This window comes from Mandrillus leucophaeus, unplaced genomic scaffold (assembly GCF_000951045.1).
Source record: "Mandrillus leucophaeus isolate KB7577 unplaced genomic scaffold, Mleu.le_1.0 Scaffold26, whole genome shotgun sequence".
Lineage (NCBI taxonomy): Eukaryota > Metazoa > Chordata > Mammalia > Primates > Cercopithecidae > Mandrillus > Mandrillus leucophaeus.
The window spans coordinates 2,305,525-2,314,506 of NW_012102698.1; positions in this window are offsets into that span (position 1 = coordinate 2,305,525).

Consider the following 8,982-nt stretch of genomic DNA (forward strand, 5'->3'; position numbering starts at 1 on the left):
CTATGCTTTAAGAGGGTGACTTTTGTGGTATGTGACTTGATCTCAGGTTTTATCAAAGGCCCTCCAGACTCAGCTGGCATTTGGGAGCCGCCCAGCAGGTCCCACAGCCTCTCCTGCCTCATCTCTCGCTCAAACCTCCTAACCACATCCTCTACCACTCTGGGAAGCCTGTGAGGTCACACCCCACCTTCACCAAGCAACCGCATTACAGCATTTGTCACCCAGCATTGGGGTGGTGAAGTGTCCTCCACCTCTCCATGAGCTCCCCTAGGTCAGAGACCAGGTTGGCTACTCCTGTGTCCACAGCACCCAGCAGGGGCCCCATAGATCCACAGAGCGGATATCAGACAAGGAGCAGAGGTGGATGAATGGATAGATAGATGTTTGGACAGGTGATGGATAAATGAATGGATGGACGGGTGGATAGTTGGAAGGGGGGATGGATGATGGCTGGATGAATGAATGGAAAATGGGTGGATAGATCAGTGGATGGATGGATGAATGATTGAACAGATAAATAGATGGATGGATAGATGGATGGATAGATGAATGGATGGTTGCATAGGTGGAGGGATGATAGGTGGATGGATGGATGGATAGACAGATGTAGGGGATGAGTGATGGTGAATGAATGGATGGATGATTGAACAGATGGACAGATGGATGGATAGATGGATGAGTGGATGGATGATAAATGGATAGATGCATGAATAGTTGCATGGGTGGGAGGATGACGGATGGATGGATAGTTGGATGGATGAGGGGATGGATATAGGTGGATGGATAGATGAAGGGTGGATACCTGGATGAATGAAGGGGATGGAGGGATGAATGGATGGATGATTGAACGGATGGATGGATAATTGAACGGATGGATGGATGGATGGATGGATGGATGGATGGATGGATGGATGGATAAGTGGATGGATGGGGGATGGATGGATGCATAGATAGATGACTGAACAGATGGACTATGGACGGAAGAATGAGTGGGTGGGTGAGTGAATAATGAAGGGATATATGGATGTATGGGTGGATATGTGAATGGGTTTTCAGGAGCCTAGAATGTCTGACCATTGCCCCTGTTTTGGGACAAGGGAATAGTCACCTCTCCTTTCATTCCTCTATCCTCTTTCTCCCTGCTGACTCTAATGGCTCCAGACTGACCAAGGGCAGTAGGAGGGGATGGTCAGGCCAAGTGAGTTGGGTGAAGGAGGGTAAGAGCCAGTGCCACACTTTGCCCCGGATTTCACAGCCCAGCCAAGCCTTCCTTGCTAGGAACTCTGGCAGTGAGAACAAGACCCATGGGAATGCCTCAGAGCAGACAGGCCACCTGCCCTAAGCCAAGTGGTGACAAGGGCCTTGGCCCAGGGATGGGGAGGGAGAGAGGGCCCAGGCTTAGCTTCTCTGCTGAGCCCAGGGAAGGTGATAACTCAGCAGGGGAGAAGACAGACACTCCCTAAAGTGGGCCTAAGCTGGCTAGAGCTTCACGAATACACAGCATCCCCCAGCAGCCCGCACACATGCATGTGCACACACACGCACACACCATCCAGTCAAGGGGCGCACTGGTTGGGACCACACTGTCTCAGAATAGATCTCACCACCACCTTCTGAAGTCGATGAGGCAGAGTCCTTTGTGGCCATTTCACAGAATGGCAAACTGAGGTCCCACGAACTGGGTGGCTTGGTCTGAGCCTGGTTCCCCCGACCAGTACTCCCACTCACTGATCTACAAAAGCCAAGAGTCACTTCCAAGGGAACCCACAGCTGTCACTGTCCCCCTGGGGGTGCAACCTCATAGGTCACACCGGTGGTGGCAAAGCTCATTTTCCATTTCCTGCCCACACTCCTTCTGCAGAGGCTTCCTGAGTACCTACCCCATGCCCAGCACAGTGCCCCTCACCCGAGGTATACAAGAAACAAAATCCGGTCCATGAGCCTGCAGCGCTGCGGTCCCAGGGAGCAGACCTGTCACTGAGTCCTTGCTGACTCAAAGGTCAAGGTCGTCTCCTTCCCACTGCAAGGAAGCCAGAAGGGACACATGATTGATGCCCTTGCATCAGGGCAGGACCAGGGAGAACTTCCCAGAGGAGGTGCTTTTGAACCTGAAACCCAAAGAAGAAAAGGGAGGCATCCAGGTAGGGGCAGAGCGGGTGTGGCAGGGAGAAGGGGAGGAGAGGAGCTGAGGAGGCAGCGCGAGCTGGAAGCCCAGAGCATGTAGGGAAGGAAAGCAACTTCCACTGCACTCCAGCCTGAGCGACAGAGGACTCCATCTCAAAAAAAAACAAAAGAAAAAGAAAAAGAGAGGTTGGGCGCGGTGGCTCATGGCTGTAAACCCAGCACCTTCGGAGGCCGAGGCAGGCAGATCACCTGAGGTCGGGAGTTTGAGACCAGCCTGACCGACATGGAGAAACTCTGTCTCTACTAAAAATACAAAATTAGATGGGCATAGTGCTGCACACCTGTAATCCCAGCTACTTGGGAGGCTGAGGCAGGAGAATCGCTTGAACCCAGGAGGCGGAGGTTGTGGTGAGCCAAGATCATGCCACTGCACTCCAGCCTGGGCAACAGTGAGACTCTGTCTCAAAGAGAAAAAAGAGAAAGAGAAAGAGCAAGCTAAGGCAATATATGAATTATTTGCAACCTGCTTCCCCCGCAACCCCCACCCAGATCTCTAAGTCAGCTGCTGCGCTTCCTCACCCAGCAAAATCTGAAAATTGGGATACAGAGGCAGAGAGCAGACAGAGAGGCTGTGGGGGCGACGTCCAGGACAGAGCTGAGTGGAGTGGAGGGGCTCAGGAGGGGCGCAGATGGAATGGGGCAAGGACAGCTAGGTTTCGGGAGCTAGGAGTAAGAGAGTGAGACTCCTAGGGCACCTGAGATAGAGGCAGAGCATGAGCGATGTGGAGATCATTTGTACACGTTTAGCTGCAGGTTATGGACATTCATCCACATTATGGTGCTATCCCAGGAGTCTGCAGTAGAGTCTGCAGTAGATGGATGAATGGATGGATGGATGGATGGATGGAGGGATGGATGGATGGATGGATGGATATAGGTGGATGCATGAATATAGGTGGATGGATAGATGGATGGATGATGGGTGGATACCTGGATGGATGGATGGATGGATGGATGGATGGATGGATGGATAGTTTGATGGGGGGATGGATATAGGTGGATGGATGGATGACGGTGGATGGATAGATGATTGGATGGATGTATGGATGGATGGATGGATGGATGGATGGATGGATGGATGGGCGAGTGGGTGGGTGAATAATGAAGGGATATATGAATGTATGGGTAGATATGTGGATGGGGTTTCAGGAGCCTAGAATGTCCAACCATTGCCTCTGTTTTGGGTCAAGAGAATGGCCACCACTCCTTTCATTCCTGTGTCCTCTTTCTCCCTGTTGACTGTAATAGCTCCAGATTGACCAAGGGCAGCAGGAGGGGATGGTCAGGCTTCTCAGCCAGGCTGGGTATGATGCCAGACCAGTAGTTCTTTTCATCTGTCATGAGGTGCTCTTGGTCCACGGGGTAAATGCATTTACATGTTCTTCCACTATAAAAATAACACCACTTATTACTGGATATTTGAAAAATGCTAATTTGGAAAACTAGAAAGAACAGATAATTTTCCATATTATCAACATCCAAAGATTATTATCAGTTACAATTCAGTGCATTTCTTTCTGATCTTTTCCTAATCTCTGCATTTTATATCATCTTAATAGCTTGTAGAATGTTTTGAATATTGGTTGTTTTTTAAAATTTAATATGATTGCATGAACATTTCCCCATGTCTTTAAAAACTTATTGTAGGCTGGGCGCGTGACTCAGACCTGGAATCCCAGCACTTTGGGAGGCCGAGGCAGGAGGATTGCTTAAGCCCAGAAGTTCAAGGCCAGCCTGGGCAACATAGGGAGACCCCATCTGTACAAAACACATTTTTTAAATTACCTGGGTCTGGTGGCACCCATCTGTGGTTCCAGATACTTGGGAGGCTGAGGTGGGAGGATCACTTGAGCCAGGGAGGTCAAGGCTGCAGTGAGCCGTGATGGTACCACTGCACTCCAGCCTGGGTGACAAAGGGATACCCAATCCCAAAAAAAAAAAAAAGAAATCATAAACCTAATTCTAACGGGTGCATCATATTCCGGAGAGAGGATGTATGAGAATTTCATGACTCACTTTGTTGGCCATTTTCACAGTGGGTATTTCCTGCTGCTCTAGACAGTGCCCTGACAAACAGTGTGGAGAGTTTCCTCAATTTTGAGAGACTCCCTGAGTGCGAGTTTCCAGAAGTGGAATCACTGAGTCAGCTCAGTTCCTGAACGTACAGCCAAGCTGGCCTCCAGAAGGTCCGCAGAGGTTTCCATTCCCATCAGGGGGATGAAAGCCCCGGCCGCGCAGTGCCCAGTACGAGGGACACACGCGCACTTACTCACCTACGATGTGGCAGACTTGAGGGGCCTCTCCGTGCCCAAGAGGCATTTCTATGGCTGTGTTTCATGGCCAGTGTTCCTGCCACCCCCGGGAACTATCCTGTGGGCTCGGCTGGGGCCATGAGCCGGGGAGTAGACACTGCTTAGATTGAGAAGCCGGCGGCCCCCAGCCTCGGCTCGTGCCTTCCTCATCGGCAGATGGAGAGACCGGGAGGCCATGAGACATGAGCATGAACAGCGGGCGTGGCTGGTGACCTGCCACTGCACTCTCGCCCCTCACAGCCCGCCGTCCGCTGGCAGGGCCGCTCGGGAGCACACACTGTTCCTGGTGCAAAGCCACCGCTGCCTGTTCCGGGAACAGCAGAAGATCAAACGCCCCGGGTTCCTGGACTTCATTAAAAACGTATTTCTTTCTCTTTGCCCGCAAAAGTTTCCATGTAACCAGGGAAACCTTTTCTAAATTACACGCTTCCTCCAACAGTCATGCAGTCTCAGGCCTGAGAACAGACGAGGCCCAGGATCTCTCAAGGTCTCGGGATCTCTTCCTCCACTGGAGCCCAGGGCCTCGTCGGGGGATGCGCTGCTCAGTTTCCAGAGGGGCAGAGACGCCACATGGAAGGAGGGCAAGGGCCAGAACCCAGCTGGTCAGAGGGCACCCAGACAGCCCCAGAGGCCCCCAGCCACCTCGAGCCCTGCTAGGCAGCTGGGACAGCCCAGGGAAGGTGCCGGGCATTCACTAATCCGCTCATCTGCTCACTGGCTGACACTCTGCCAGGTCGTCTGTGCTTCGACAGAGCTGGGACGGGGAACAGAGAAATAAATCAGCAGAAACCCTTTGGTCAAGTCACTGCCAGGCTCTGGAGGGGGAGATGGCACCTGAAACATGTAATTACATTCCCGTCGTTGTTGAAAAACATTTTCTGAGAGCTTACTCTGGGTCACTGACTATGCTGAGAGGTTCACTTCATAAGCATTCTGTGAGCTGGGGACTGAATGTGTCCCAGGCTATGACTGGCTGAGGCAGACAGAAGCCCATCGAGGGCCACAGAGTCCACCCAGGGCCCCAGGCCACCAGCAGGAGCCAGAGCCCACCCAGGGCCCCAGGCCACCAGCAGAGGCCAGAGCCCACCCAGGGTCCCAGGCCACCAGCAGGGGCCAGAGCCCACCCAGGGTCCCAGGCCACCGGCAGAGGCCAAACCAAGACTAGGCTGCTCAGCCTGCCCGGTTCCACGATACTGCAATGGGGGCGAGCAGGAGGCCAGGGGGCGAGCAGGAGGCCAGGGAGCTCCCTCAGGATCACAAAGCCCCCCCACCCCAAGCACTGGGACGGGGTCAGCCAGGAAACAGGGCACAGCATCTGTCCCGGGACCAGGGAGGAGGGAAGGAGGGGGTTGGGCAGAGCCAGCTCCGTGGACAGCCTGTGCAGGAAACAGCTGAGGGAAGCTGGGACGAGATGGGGGCAGTATGGCCTCCACAGCCCACCCTCCCGTGGGAGCCAGGGCAGGGGCGGTCCTGCCACTGCTGAGGTTGGAACCACAGTGGCTGAGGCCACAATCCAGCTCTGGGTCTGCCGGCTCCCACTCGCCATCACTGCCAGAGCCCAGGGACCTCTGCTGTAGAGCAGGACTGTAGATTTCTGCCCCTTAGTGTCAGGGAGATTCCAGGTCCCAGAGGACAAGACAAGGCCAGAAGATGTTTCTCCCAAGACTCTGGGCAATTCTCAAACCAGGAGCTGAATCAGCCCCATTCACCTGCTCACCAAGGGGACCATGGCCAACACCTGGGCAGTTGACCGTGACCAGCAAACGAATAAATTAAGGAATAAGAGAATGCTGGAGTGAATGAGAGGAAGCAGAGCCCTGACCAGACTCCGGGAGCCCCAGGTCTGGCCAGTTCCCAGCCTCACTGGAGACCTGCTGCAGGCCAGGGCCATGGTGAGGCAGCGGCTGGGGGGTGCGGAGGGCAGGGAGACTGCAAGCTGATCCAAGGGGTGGCTATGTTCCTGTGACTGCTCCCAGAGGATGAGAGGGAGACTTCCAGACAGAAGCGATGGTGGAGGACACAAAAAGGCAATTCCTGCCCCATGGAAATACTGAGGCCAGCTTTTAAAGAAAAGGGGGTTAGAACTGATGGAGTTTCTTTCCTATCTGACTTCTGTGTGTACCAGATTATTTTTCCAATCTTGGTTCAATTCCGAACTGAACCCCCAAGTCCCTGGCCTCCAGGAACCAGCTCCTAGGCCAACAGACCAGCGGAGGCAGCAGAGAGCAGGACAAGCAGGGCGGACAAGAAAGATCTGTCTTCAACCTCAATCCCACAATGAACGCTCAGGCAAGTGCTGGGAGTAGTGAGCCCACCGTCTCTAGAAGCAATCAAGCTGCTCCCGGATGCCCAACAGCCAAGAAGCCCAGAAAAGAATCTATAAGTAAAGGGGGGTGTTATTATAACAAGGTTTACCCCAAGGCCACTCATCAGAAAACCCCTTAGGAATGGTGCTGTGTCCAGGGTTCAGAGCCACCCAAGTCCTCCAGACAGACCAGAGAGGGGGGTGCCCCAGGAGCCCTCTAGGCTCCAGAGAGCAGCAAGAAAGGGCTCAGCACCTGCTATATGCTGGGCACTGTGCCAGCCAGGAGTTGTCTCTCATATTATCTCAAATCATCACAATATGCTGCAAAGTATGTATTTCTGTCTTTTTTTTTTTTTTTTTTTTTTGAGACGAAATCTTGCTCTGTCACCCAGGCTGGAGTACAGTGGCGCAATCTCAGCTCACTGAAACCTCCTCCTCCCGAGTGGCTGTGATGACAGGTGCCTGCCACCATGCCCGGCTAATTTTTTGTATTTTTTGTATTTTTAGTAGTGCCGTGGTTTCACCATATTGGCCAGGCTGGTCTCAAATTCCTGGCCTCGAGTGATCTGCTCGCCTCGATCTCCCAAAGTGCTGAGATTACAGGCGTGAGCCACGGTGCCTGGTCTCTGTCCCCATCTAACAGATGAGGAAACTGAGGGTCAGGGAGGTAAAAGGTTTGCTTGAAATCACACAGCTCCCTGGGAGCAGAGCCAGGATACAGAGCCAGAGTTGGCTGGCCCACAGCCTAGGGCCAGCTCTCCCCTTCAGCTGTCATTCAACCCATAAGTATTCATGAGTGCTTGCCACGTGCTACATCTTTGTCTGGGGTTTGGGTCATAATCCCTAATGACTATCTTGAGCGCCATAATCCCAAATGCTGAAATCCCGAAAGATCAAAATCCCTGAAGTCTAAATCCCTAAAGTCTAAAATTCCTAACATCTAATTGACTCCCCCAGTCATGACAGATTTGGAATTAGAGGTGATTAAGGCTTCTAAAAGTGAATGGCAAGGTGTTACCAATAAAATTTGGGTTTTTTTGATTCAGCCTAATGCATTTGGTAGAAAATTCAGATAACTGAACGGGCCACTTGATACAGCAACCACAAAAACTTCAGCTTAAAAATGTGTCATTTGGCCCAGCGCAGTGGCTCACACCTGTAATCCCAGCACTTGGGGAGGCCAAGGCAGGAAGATCACCTGAGGTCAGGTGTTCAAGACCAGTCTGGCCAACATGGTGAAGCCCCATCTCTACTAAAAATCCAAAACTTAGCCAGACACGGTGGCGGACGCCTGTAATCCCAGCTACTCAAGAGGCTGAGGCAGGAGAATCGCTTGAACCTGGGAGGCGGAGGTTGCAATGAGCTGAGATCACACCACTGCACTCCAGCCCGGGCGACAGAGCGAGACTCTGTCTCAAAGAAAACAAATTGTCATTTGCCTGCCTTGGCATTCCTTCCAGCTGACAATATTCCAGGAGCTTTTATGTATTTCTTTTTTATTTCTAGTTTTTCTTTTCTTCTTTTTATTTTTCTTTCCTTGTGCCTCCAAGAGCTTTTAAAGACATAGAGCCACATTTGCCTGAAGAAGCCACTGAAGTTTCTGAATGGTTTGAGTATAATTATGCGCACCGTAGGATGAGAAGACACATACAGCTGGCCGGGCATGGTGACTCACGCTTGTAATCCCAGCATTTTGAGAGGCCGAGGCGGGTAGATCACTTGAGGTCAGAAGTTTGAGTCCAGCCTGGCCAACAAGGTGAAACCTCGTCTCTACTAAAATACAAAGATTAGCTGGGCTGGTGTCAGGTGCCTGTCATCCCAGCTACTCAGGAGGCTGAGGCAGGAGAATCGCTTGAACCCGGGAAGCAGAGGTTGCAGTGAGCTGAGATTGCGTCACTGCACTCCAGCCTGGGCAGTATTGTGACCACCAAATCTGTGGTCTGTAGGTGAGTGCACGTGGAATGATAGAATGCCCATGTCAGTGTATGTCAAATCACAGAAAAATTTCATAAAGAGCAGAGCCATGTAGAAAATGAACATGAATATATTTTCAGGAGAGGCATGCCCTTTAAAAAAAAAAAAAAAGCCAGGCTTGGTGGCTCAAGCCTGTAATCCCAGCATTTGGGAGGCCGAGACGGGCGGATCACAAGGTCAGGAGATCGAGACCACCCTGGCTAACCC